Below are 13,446 nucleotides of genomic sequence, written 5' to 3'. Positions count from 1 at the left end.
AATTCCATCTGGTTGCTTTCTTCTCCAAAGTTTAGGGAAATGGAGAAGAATAGTTCCAGATTTCCAAAGCCTCCATTAGTGGAATCATTTGATGTATTTATTAATAGCTACACAGAGAAAAAGTTAAAGATAGATTAATTTTCCTTATATGGTAGAAACAAAATAACCATTTTATAAAGAGGAAGTAACTTTCTTTCATATTTTAAGAAGTCCACTGAATTTTCTTAGTTAACATTTTCACTTGCTTTGAAGAGACTCTGTGGCCACAGCAACTCTCATGAAGTACAACATTTAATTAGTTATGACTTACAGTTTCAGAGGTTTAGTGGTGTGGGAGAATGGCCTGTATTATGTCAATTATATTTTAAATAAACGCTGATTGGCCAGTAGCCAGGCAGGAAGTATAGGTGGGACAACCAGACAGGAAGTAGAGGCGGGTCAAGGAGAATAGGAGAATTCTGGGAAGGAGGAAGCCCATTCCTCTGCAGTCCCAACCCAGACACAGAAGAAGCAAGATGTGACTGCCTTGCTGAAAAAAGTACCGAGCCATGTGGTTAACATAGACAAGAATAATGAGTTAATATAAGTTATAAGAGTTAATAAGAAGCCTGAGCTAATGGGACAATCTGTTTATAACTAATGTAGACCTCTGCATGATTTCTTTGGGACTTAACAATTGTAGGAACTTGGCAAGACAAAGAAAACCTCAGTCAACAATTTAGTTCATTGTCATCATATTAGGAAAAATGGTGGCATGCAAGTAGACATGGTGCTGGAGAAGGAGCTGAGAGTTCTACAGCTTATCTGAAGGCAGCAGAAGTGAATGTTAACCTAGGCCTTGCTTGAGCATCTGCACCCTCAAAGCTCACCCTAGAGTGATACACTTTTTCCAACAAGGCCACCTGTATTCCAACAGGGTCACATCTCCTAATAGTGCCACTCCCTATGGGCCAAGCATTTAAACACATGAATCTATTGGGGCCATTCCTATTCTAACCACCGAAGAGATATTTGTGGCCCTTACTCTTCAGTGCAAAGTCAAGGGTAATATGAAGTTGTATATTCTCAGATAAATATAAAGGGATTTTATAAGTTCTATTTAATGTGTAGCTCTGGAAACAGATGTAGGAGTTCTCTGCTTCTGTACTCAAAGAGATACTTACAAAGTACTGTAATATAGGAAAACAAACAGTTAAATAGTGACAACAATATAAAAATACTGTAAGACCTTGTTTACATGGGCAAATTTAGTAGTAATCTCTGCCTTATCTAGATTCTCAAATTACTAAAATGGTATAACTACATTGTGAATAATGACCTGGATTTCTCTAAAATCATAAAGGTAATAAGGACATATATCAGATATCATATGCAGAATTGCTGTTGAGCAATAAAGAGTTGAGGAAAACAGTATTATTGAACAGTGAAGCCAAGGGAATTTTATAACAACTTCACATGCTATATTAACCCAAGTTTTACCTAAAGATAAGCAAAGTATAAAGTGAAAAAGTGGTAGCATGCATAGTAGCTAACTCAGGGTCCCAGATTAATATCACATAAGTTGAAATTCTGACTTTATCATTTATCTGAATAGGCCTAAGCAAGTTACTAGAACTCTATCACTTCAGGTTTTTAACCATAGGAGGTATTTTTTCATCCTTGCATTTATTATTAGAATTTGTGGTGGTTTGAATTAAAAAAATGACCCCATAGGTTCATAGGGAGAGGCACTATTAGGAGGCATGGCCTGAGGACATGTGACTTGAGGGAGGAGGTGTGTCACTAGGTGGTGGGCTTTGAGATTGCAGAAACTCAAGCCTGTTTATTGTGTCACAGTCACTTCTGCTGCCTTAAGATCAAGATTCAGTTCTTTTCTAGTGCCATGTCTGCCTTCATGCCACCATGAGAATATGAACTAAAACTGAACTGAAAGGAAGCCCCAAAAGAAATGTTTTCCTTTATAAGTGTCAGCATGGTGTCTCCTCACAGCAGCAAATATTCTAACGAAGGCAGAAGTTGGTACCAGGGGCTGTTGTATTGCTCTGATAGGCTTGATCACATTTTTCTTTGGAAGAATCTTGATTTTGGGACTTTGTATTAGAAAATCAGTGATTTTGGGACTTTGTATTAGAAAATCAGTTGAACAGTTGAACAGTTTAATGGGCTATACTGGTAGAAGCATGGAAGGGTGATTTGAACTGTAGAAATCTGGCTCAAGATGTTTCAGATGGGTAGAATTTCAGTATGTGGCCTAGAGACTGTTCTTGTGATATTTTGCCAAAGAATATGTCTGTTTTTTGCACTTTTCCAAAAAGTCTGCCTGGGGCTAAAATGAAGAAATTTAAATTTATTGTATTGGCAGAGTGTGGTATCTTGAAAGCTGTTGGCTCTCATAAGCTCATATAGAATAACATTATTTGGAGGTGTGGCTTTGTTGGAGTAGGTATAACCTTGTTTTAGGAGTGTACTATTGTGGAGGTGGGCTTTGAGGTCTCATATATGCTCAAGCTCCATCCAGTGTCTCAGATCACTTCCTGCTGCCTGCAAGTCAAGACATAAGAGACTTGGCTACTTCATCAAAACCATATCTGCCTTTATACCACCATGTCACACCATGATAATAATAGACTAATCTTCCGATAATGTAAGCCACCCCTAATAACTATTGCTGTGGTCACAGTGTCTTTCACAGCAATATAAATCCTGACAAAGATAGAAGTTAGTACAAGGGAATGGGGTATTGCTGTATTAGGCCTGACCATATTTTTTGTTTGGAGGAATTTTACTTTGGATTAGGAAAGCTATAGATTGCTTAGTGGGCCATATAGTAGGAACATGGAGGACAATTGTGCTGAGAATGATTTTTAACTGTGGGGGATTTTTACTATGTTGGACAGAGATCATTCTTGCAGTATTTTGGCAAAAATATGGTTGCCTTTTGCCCTTGTCCAAAGAGTCTACCTGATGCCCTGATGCTAAAATGAAAAAATTTGGATTACCTATACTGGCAGAGGAGATATCAAAAAATCTATCTATCTATCTATCTATCTATCTATCTATCTATCTATCTATCTATCTATCTATCTATCTATCTATCTATCTAATTTCCCATTACTGGTGTTCATGCATATAAAGATCTATAGGGAAAAGGAGCAAACTGAGGAGAAAAGGAGCACCAGGAAGTGGAATGGAGCTAAGTCCTGTGCTTAAGGAGATAAATTGATTAAAAGGTGGGATAAAGGGAATTGTGACCTCAGGACAAGATTCTACCTGGCTAAGTTTCCCACTTGTGAAAAAGCATTAAGGAAAAGCTTAGGGATGGATATGATGGTGCACACCTTTAATCTCAGCACTCCGGAGCCAGAGGTTGATAGACTCTGAATTTGAGGCCCACCTGGTCTGTAGAGAATGTTTCAGGACAGTCAAGCTTAGGCAGTGAAGAAAACCATTTAACTCAGAAAGCAGGTAAAGATGTAACTGAATGAGAGGGGCATGTGCCAGCCCTAGCAAGCAGTAAAACTTGGCAGTTTGGCCACATGATTCTGACATTTAGAGTCAAGGATATAAGAAAATATGTGATCTGCTTTTAATTTTGATTTTACAGAGGACTATAGTTGAGAGATTCCTACGAGTCTCAGAAGAGATTTTAGACCTTGACTTTTAAACAAGCATGAGACTGTTTTAGACTATGGAAACTTTTGAAGTTGGGCTGAATGCATTTTGCATTATGATAAGCCTTTAAGCATGTGGGGGCCGGGGAATAGAATGTGGTGGTATTAATAAAAATGGCTCCCATGGGCCACTATTAGGAGGTATGGCCTTGCTGGAGTAGGTGTGTCCTTATTGAATGAGGTGTGTCTCTAGGAGATTGGTCTTGTGGTCTCAGAAACAAAAGTCTGGCTAATGTGTCAAGTCACTTCTGCCTACAGATCAAGATGTAGAACTCACAACTTCTTCTTCAGAACCATGACTGTCCGCTCTGCAGTTTACAATTGTGATCAAAAAAGATTACAGGTACACAATAAATACAGATTCAGACAGAATAACCCTCTGAATGTGTCACAGTGTATTTAAAAATGCATGTAGGCTTTAGATAAAAAAGAAAATGGGTATGGACAGTTAAAGAAACAAATAGGGAGAACATGAGCAAAGAAGTCGGGACCACGAGGGGTGCACCCACCCACTGAGACAATGGAGCTAATCTATTGGGAGCTCACCAAGGCCAGCTAGACTGTGACTGAAAAAGCATGGGATAAAACCGGACTCCCTGAACATGGCGAACAATGAGGGCTGATGAGAAGCCAAGGACAATGGCATGGGGTTTTGATCCTACTTAATGTGCTGGCTTTGTGGGAGCCTAGCCAGTTTGTTCACCTTCCTAGATATGGTCGGAGGGTGGAGGACCTAGGACTTACCACAGGGCAGGGAACCCTGACCTCTCTTTGGACTGGAGAGGGAGGGGGAGAGGAGGGGGGGAGGGGGAGAAGGGTGGGAGGAGGGGGAGAAGGGTAGAATGAGTGGGAGGGAAATGGGAGGCTGGGAGGAGGCGGAAACTTGTTTTTTTTCCTTTTCTCAATAAAAAAAAATAAATCCCATATAAGAAAAATAAAAGTAATATGAAGAAGCCTTATAAAGATGGAAAATACATAGAGAGTCTGGATTATGTATGTTATTGTGTTTATTTTGAATTTTTAGTCTGTTAATGAGCTAACTGTAGAGAGACATTTGATTGTGAGGGCTGCTAAGCTAAACCAACATGTATATTTAAAAGGTATACTGAAAATTTGAGTTTAAGGATATGTTGCTTTGGAAAAGAGGTTCTGCTTTGTTTCCACATGGATGAGAACCTGCGGATTCCTTCCAGGCTAATGTGGTTTGATGGAAAAAGACCCCAAAAGATAAACACTAAACATTCTTTGCCCAACAAACAGTAGGTAGCAGTTTGGAGAAAACAATGCCCAAGTTTCCTATATTTATTGCTTATAAATGTTAGTTTTCATTGAAAGGGGATAAATTATAAGTGGTTAATGGTTACAGTCAATCTGTTTCTAAAAAAGTAGGGGGATATTATATAGAAATGAATATATTGGTGTAGACTTTGATTTATTACACATTTAAGGTTGATTTTGTTACACTGTATATATATTTCTACTCTTTTTAGGGTATTATGGTCATACAGCTCATTTAAAAATGTAATGTAAAGTTAATAAATACAGATTAATAGTCATCTATAATAATCAAACTTTTACTTATGTTAGGTTTTCTAGATATTTCAATTATATAGATAATCTTCAACACTTTAAAGACCTACAGAATATGCCATTTAAAATGTTTTAAGAACTTAGACTTTTCTCGACAATGGCACATGTCTGCTTCTGGTAGTACCAACTATTTAGAGAGGCTGAGGGGCACTGAAGAAATTTGTTATGGAATTTGCCTTCAATTTAACAAGATTAGCCATTTGGGCAAGAAACTACTTTTGCCTGAACTGCTTGATGGTATACTGTATAAACTACTCATGCAGGACCCATAGAAAAGTGAATGCTGTACTTTTCAAAAGATGGCATAGTCTTTCAGGGTTCCAGATTCACAGAAGAAATTGCCAGACTTTCTACAGGACACAAAAGAAAGCAACTAATGAACTTTGCTAACACAATGCAGAATAGATCTTCAAAATTCTTGCTTCACTGAAGCCTGCCAGATATTATAGGCCTAAAGGATGAAGAAGGGTGCCCCAACATTATGAAAAAAACTATGGGTGACTGTCCAGGCAGCAAGATGTCTCTGTTATTTCTAGAACTTTATAAGTTGCTTACAATGCACGTCCTGTTTACTTAGGTAATATATCCTTCTGTAGTCTTCAATGGAGTTGAGGAGAGATAGTTATAGTTTTCCTTAGTTATGAATAAAAGATGAATTACATATTAAACTTTAGATTCACAAAGAAATATTATAACTGTAATTCTTGCTTGATATGTATTTTGTTATATTTAATTTTCTATATTAAAGTTATAACCTTTTTTAGACAGAAAAGGGGAGATGATGTGTAATTCCCATTATTATGCTATGAATGTATTTTATTAACATTGGTTAATAAAGAAGCTGCTTTGGCCTATAGCAGGATAGAATACAGATAGGTGAGAAACCTAACTCTACAGAATGTTATTCAGATGTAAAGGAAAAATTAAACCATGACTTTCAAGTATACTGAAGGAGGTAACACAGACACAGAAAGACAAATGCCCACATATTCTCTGTCATCTGTGGTTCCTAGCTGTACATCTTCAGATGTGAGTCTATAACCTAGAGTAACTTCAGAAACGAGAAAAAAACACATGGCAGGGAATAGAAGTATACAAGTAATATGAAAGTGGAAATGAGAAAACAGGGATGGGCATTTATAGAGGAAACAGAGAGTAAGGTCAATAAAGATGAGTCAGTAATAAGGGATAAATAACACAGATGTTTGAAAAAACAATATAGGTTACTGCTATTTTCCTTGGTTTTCTCCCAGAAGTTTGAGGTAAGTCCCTATTTCTGAAGACCTCATATACTTTGGACATGTGATTCAGAAGATTTGAGTTGGGTCCAATTTGAAAGCCTTCACCTGAAGACTAACTTTAAGAGTGCCAGAAGATTCTATGCAAGCTGCCAAAGGAGAAAACAATCAATGCTCTTATTTAGCCATGATACCAATAAACTATAATCATGACTCACATGGAAAAATATCTCAAAATGTGCAATAGTGGTACTCATACCTTTGCAGCAATCAGTAGCTCTCTAATTAGATCTAAGGTGCATTCACCAATAGGAAAATCATACCTGGTACAGAAATAGAGCCAACTGCCCAGGGCTAGTGAGGTCATGGATCTTAGAGGATAAATTTCCACTGTTATTTTACTAGACCAGTATACTTCCTAACCACATTCTAATTATGTATTCCTATACTCAGAATCTTTTCTTTGCTGCCGAGGGAGACTAATACAGGAAAACCATAACTGTTCAAAATTCATAGAATAACTGTAGATACATCTATAACACAATCTCTATACTCAATGATCATGAAAATTGTAGAAGACGGAGTGGGAAGATTGTAAGATCCAGAGGATCTGCTGTAAGAGTGTGTCTCCTAGAAATAACAGAAAAGCTATACATCTATCCTATTACATTATGGCTACCTAAACAAGACCAGAACATGATGACACCAATGGACATGCTGTTGTGGAAGGGGAAATCTCACAAGGCTCCATCTCTAGACAGAGAACTGCAGGCAACTAATGACTATTGAGAAAAAAAGAATTAGTCTTCTTTGGGGGTGAGATCCCTAATTGGTTACCCAATACCAAGTGGTCTGTTCTTAAATCATATACACAAAGCAACACTAAATGAACTCCATAGATCATGTATTTATATATATATATGCATATATCTATGCATATATGTATATGCACATACATACAAGAAAAGAAAAAGAGGCCATTATTTTGAGAGGGAATAGGGGGTGAGACATAGGAGGGATTAGAAGAAAGAGGAGAGAGGATGTCATGTGATCATGCTTTAACTAAAACCCCTTTATCTTGAGTTTTAATAAAAATTCAAAAATATGTCATAAACAGTTTGGTTGAGCTCAAACAGTTATAAGCGAAGGGATGAGTCAGCACTGTTTCTGTAGTTATCATGAGGAATGTTAGGGTGCTGCTGGACTTAAAGCCAGGCACCCCTGTAAACACATGCAAACAAGCTTTACTGTTTTGATTGGCTGACTATGATTTGTATTATTTTTTATTCTCTCTAAATTTTATATTTTTTTTGTTTTAACATTTCAAAATTTCTTCAGTAAAAATAAATATATAAGTATAGCATTTTGTGTCATCCAGGGAGTTATTTTATTTTAAAAATATTTACATATATATATATATATATATATATATATATATATATATATCTCCACAGTTAGTATGCACATGTGCAATTGTGTATCCATGGAGGCTGGAAAACTAGAGTTACAAGGGGCCGCAAATCAGGTATGGGTGTGGAGAAGCAAGTTTCTGTCCTCTATTAAGCAGCAAGCACTCCTAACTGTTGAGCCATCTCTTCAGCACGATAATTTAATGTGCAATGCTCAAGTCAGAGTAGTAGCAGTTTTATTTCCTTAAATATTACTGGATACTTTCAAACTTTGCCCTTTCAGTTATTTGTAAAGCATAATAAATTACTTTAATGGGTAACTCACACTAATAGAGCCCATTGTTTCTTAACAATTATCTTTGATACCTGTAATTATAGGTATCAAATTAGCCTCCCTCTAACTTCCCATGCCACTTTCTCTTTTCAGCTTTTAGTGACAACTGTTCTACTTTCTCCTATAAAATTAATCTCAAAACTTTCATAGAAGAATAAGAATCAGCGGATCTTTTCTTTCTTTGATGGCCTATTTAGGAAAGAAAAAAATTCAGTCGTATTTTTAAAAATTTCACTACGAACATTGTACAACAATGCATTTCTCTTTCACTCTCTGATTCTCTTGGTCATAATTGTCTACAATAATAAGGTTGTACTTGTTGCAAAGAAAATTATGGGGATGTAAGCAGTCTTGTGTCTGTGAGACTGAGGAACTAACAGAAGAATAAGTATATTTTTTCTTGTTACAAACCTTTCATTCCAGAAGTTGAACCAACATTTGCCGAGTTTTTATGCAGCAGAAGAAATGCATAAGGAAAAAACGAGAAAGACTTTCTAGATATTACTAAGATCTCCTCCTTCTGAACTTCCAGATCTCAGAAGCCTTCAAGCACAGGTCCACAGCCTCCCTAAAGATGTAAGGACAAGAATTTTCCCAGAGGCAAAAGCAACAGAAAATAATAGAGGAGACCTTTCATGAGTAGACGCTAAGTACATAACCTTACCGAATTCTGATACTTACATGAACTTGATGGTTGCAAGTCAGCACTCTGCTGTTCTAATAGACAATCCCAGTTGGTTCATATTTCTGATATTGGTCAGGTGTTTTTCAGTATCCAGGGAAAGATGATCGAGAGTCAGATAAGGACCAGGCAATCTTGACCATCAAGCCTTCTTTCTTCTCAAATTCTGGCTGTATGATTCTGCCTGCCTGACAACTTTCTCTCTCTCTCTCTCTCTCTCTCTCTCTCTCTCTCTCTCTCTCTCTCTCTCTCTCGCAGAGAAATTTCTAATGATCTGGTTGCAGCAACAGACAAGTGAAACCAGCTTGCAACTGATATAGCTTAAGTAGTAACAAGGCTTCCGTCACCTAGGGAAGGAACAAACAAAATCTGACTCATACCTGTCATGCACAGAGTACTGCCCAAAAAAGATATGATTAATTTATTGGGCATGGCAGAAGACTCGGTTTATAAAAATACAAGCAATAGACTCTCAATTCAACTTTCAGAGAGCAGACAATGGCTAGCAAGATGTCTGAAACAAATTAACCAGCTAACCCATGAAGTTAAGGAGCCCAACAATTTTCCAGGGTGATAGAATAAGTTGATGATGATAACAGCAAAATGTGAAAGAATCAGAACACACCAGTAGTTTAAGACGACTAGAGTAGAGGAGAGACTGAGGAGGCATAATAAGAGATGAACTGCCGGGCGGTGGTGGCACACGCCTTTAATCCCAGCACTCGGGAGGCAGAGGCAGGCGGATCTCTGTGAGTTCGAGACCAGCCTGCTCCAGGACAGGCTCCAAAGCCACAGAGAAACCCTGTCTCGAAAAAACAAAAAACAAAACAACAACAACAACAACAACAAAAAAGAGATGAACTACTGAAAGTAAAAGGATAAACTTATGAAAAGGACAATTTAAAAAGCACACACACACACATATATATATATACACAAGCATATATACACACACACATAAGGTGTATTAGTTATTTTTCTCATTGCTGTGACCAAATAACTGTTAGAAGAAACTTTAGAGTGTGAGGATTTATTGCCCATAATGTTATAACTGTACTTTAAAAATAATTATGCATATTTGTGTATATTTATAAAAATAATCACACATTTATGCATGTATATTCTCATATATAGAAGTATAAGAAAATGAATGTGTTTCTATGCATATATGAAACGATGCATATAAACACACTTTCAATTTTGAAAGTAAACTTAGTATGTGTGCTAGTGATGATACAAGCATATGTGTGTACTTTTTGTGTAAACAGTATAGTATCTTTACATAATACATATGTATTAGTTACTATCCAAGGTGATGTGACCAAATACCTGGAAAAAACAACTTGCAGGGATGATTTATTTGGCTAATAGTTCAAAAGAAAGTACATCATGGTGTGGCAAATCCTGCTGGTCACATTGTGGTCAAAGTCATCACGCAATGTTCAATGAATGCTGGTACTCAGTTTGTTTTCTCATTTGTAATATTTTTAAAATCTTTTCAAAATTATACTTTTATTTATTGTTTGAAAACTGCATACAATATACTTTGATCATATTCATTTCCATCCCTTAACTCCTCCCAGATGCCCTCATCTCTCCCTATCCCCCACCAAACTTCTTGTGGTTTTGTTCTAAAATGGAAAAAAAAATATAAAAACAGAGTTCACTGTTCTACTGTCGTGAAGAAACACCATGACCAAGGCAATCTTATAAAAGAAAGCATTTAACTGGGGGCTTGCTTACAGTTTCAGAGGTTTAGACCATTAGCGGCATAGTGGAGAACATGGCAGAAGGCATGACAGGCATGGTGCTGGAGAAGTAGTTGAGAGCTCCATTCTGATCTGCAGGCAGAAAAGAGGCTTTTGAAAGCTCAAAGCCTAAGGCCGTGATACCTGTCCTCCAACAAGGTCACACCTCCTAATCTCCAATCCTTTCAAACAGTTCAATTTTCTGGTGACCAAACATTTAAATATATGAGCCTATAAAGACAATTCTTATTCAAACCACCACAGTCATCATAGTTTACAGGGTTTATATCTGGATGAGATTGATTATTACTTTCTCTTCTGCTAGCATATAGAGCACCTTCCATCCATATGAATGCTAGCCAATACGAATTAAGACTTCTAGTAGAGTAGCAGTAGATTTCTTCATAATCTATGACACAAATACATAATGTCTTCAGCAATAGGGTCTTACTTTCAAGTTCCAGAGGATAACCACCAACAATGACTATACTTTCAATGTTGGAAGTTCTATGGACCTTATTGACCAAAAATATAAATGATACTATATCTATATTTATCTATCTATATCTATTAGAAAGCTTCTATGATATAGTAGGTTTCTATATGTTTTTTTTCAAAAGTACTTTAGTGTTTCTCCCCTTTGGCATTGTCATTCACTCCATGCAGTGAATTGGTAAAAAACTGCAATATATAAGAAACATGGGGTTTTGGAGGATGGTCCTAAGGTTCCAGACATTTGCTAAGGTTGGAAAAAGTATATCAGTGTTAGTGGTTTTACAATGAAACTCTAAAAGGCCATTTTGAGACTGTGAATGTGAAGTAAAAGAGATCATGGAAGTTGGAGATACCAGGGTTGTTCAACCTACGCCCAGAAAAGCTGTGCACATGAAAAGGCATAAGTCCAAGGGAGAGGCTCACTTGCCTCATGTGGAATAACTGGTAGAACATTGATTATATCATGAGGGGCAGATGCTGACATGAAGCAACAGGTTTTAGGTTTTCCCCTGCTGGGCTCCAGCCTTGCTTTGGCACAGTATTTCCTTACTATGGTTCAATTTCCTACATATTGAATGAGAATATTTATTTTTGACATTGAGTATTTAAAGTATATAACACATCTGATTTGATAGTATCTCACAGTTAAAGTTTGCTTTGAGTCTCAGAGGAGTTGTTATTTTATTTTTTATTTTAGGCATTTGAACAGTGTTAAAATTGTTGGATTTAAAAGACTCCTAACACAATAAATCCATTTTACATTATGAGATTGCCATGGGCTTTTGAGTACCAGGGAGGAAATTCATGACTTAAAAGTAATGTTTTGGTATTTCAAATTGAAAAGGGGTAGACATATGATAGTTAATTTTTGTTATCAATCTTACATAATTTAAAAAAGGGACAAACCTCTAGATTTTTTCCCTTGAGGAATTTTCAAAAAGGCATAACTAAGTGGAAAAACTTACTCAGAATGTGGGCAGAACCCTTCCACTGACTGTGATCCTGGGTTGAATAAAAAAGCGTAAGTATATGGATCATCATTTTTCATCTCTCTGCTTTATGACCCCATATATAATATGACCAGCTACTGCCAAAATGGAACAAAAATAGCTAAATCCAGTAGTGTTTCTTTGTCCTGAAGTAAGTATCATCCTCTTCACCAAGGGCTTCTTGTAATGTTCTGTTGACCCAGGAGTCTGAAATGTCATAAAAATATTTCCCATACTATATAGCCAAGCAGGATGGTTACAAAAGCAAATACCAAAGAGATCTGGAGAAACTATGAAACATGGCCATCACTTTGTTCTTTGCAAGACCACTTCATGAATAAAAAGAAAAGTTCATTGGGAAATCCAAATGCTGAGACAGTCCCAGGAGGGGTCAGGGAGAAGAGCAAAATCATGCGCAAGCAGATATTGGGGTTCAAGGTGAAGATCAGAAAAGCAAAACAGCCAAACCACTAGAGACATCAAGTCTCTACCACTATCAAGGCTGGGTGACTATAGACTGAACCCTGAGACACTATTTCCTCCCATCATATATTCCCCTCTAGTGCTTCGATGAAAGGCTTGTGACTCCCTAGTACTGAGATTAATGGTGTGAGCCACCACCATCTGGATTTCTTTCTGCATTGATCTTGTATAACCCAGGTTGGCCTTGAATTCACAGAGATCCATCTGCCTCTGTCTCCTAAATCCTGGGATTAAAGGTGTGTGACACCACTTCCTGACCTCTTGTGGCTTAGTTTTACCCTTTGATCTTCAGGCAAGCTAAATTTATTAAAATATAAAAAAATCATTATAGTGAACCATTATGTGATTGCTGGGAATTGAAATCAGGACCTTTGGAAGAGCTGACAGTGTTCATCACTGAACCATTTCTCCATCCCAGAAGAAAGCAGATTTTATATAACAGTCAGCAAGAAGAGTATCTAAGATGATATAGGCTGTCTGGATTAATCAGAAATTAGGATCCCTTAACCAATATAGTTGATCTTTTTGACACGGTTAAGGGAGGTTCCTATTTTGTAATATTAGTTTAAGATATGTTTCATTCATTTATGCTGTGGAATATTTGCTTATTGTTAAGAGACATGGGCTTGAAAGAGGGACTGCTAAAGTAAACCAGCCTAGCTATCTTTATATTTATTTATTTAAAAAGAAAAGAAACTATCCTTTTTCACTATACACACCAATCCAAGTTCCTGCTCCCTCCACTTTTCCCACTCCCTCCACTTACCCTCCCACCCCATGCACTTCCAATCCTCAGAGGGGGCAAGT

Source organism: Microtus pennsylvanicus, chromosome 13 (assembly GCF_037038515.1).
Source record: "Microtus pennsylvanicus isolate mMicPen1 chromosome 13, mMicPen1.hap1, whole genome shotgun sequence".
NCBI lineage: Eukaryota > Metazoa > Chordata > Mammalia > Rodentia > Cricetidae > Microtus > Microtus pennsylvanicus.
This window is presented reverse-complemented; position numbering follows the sequence as displayed.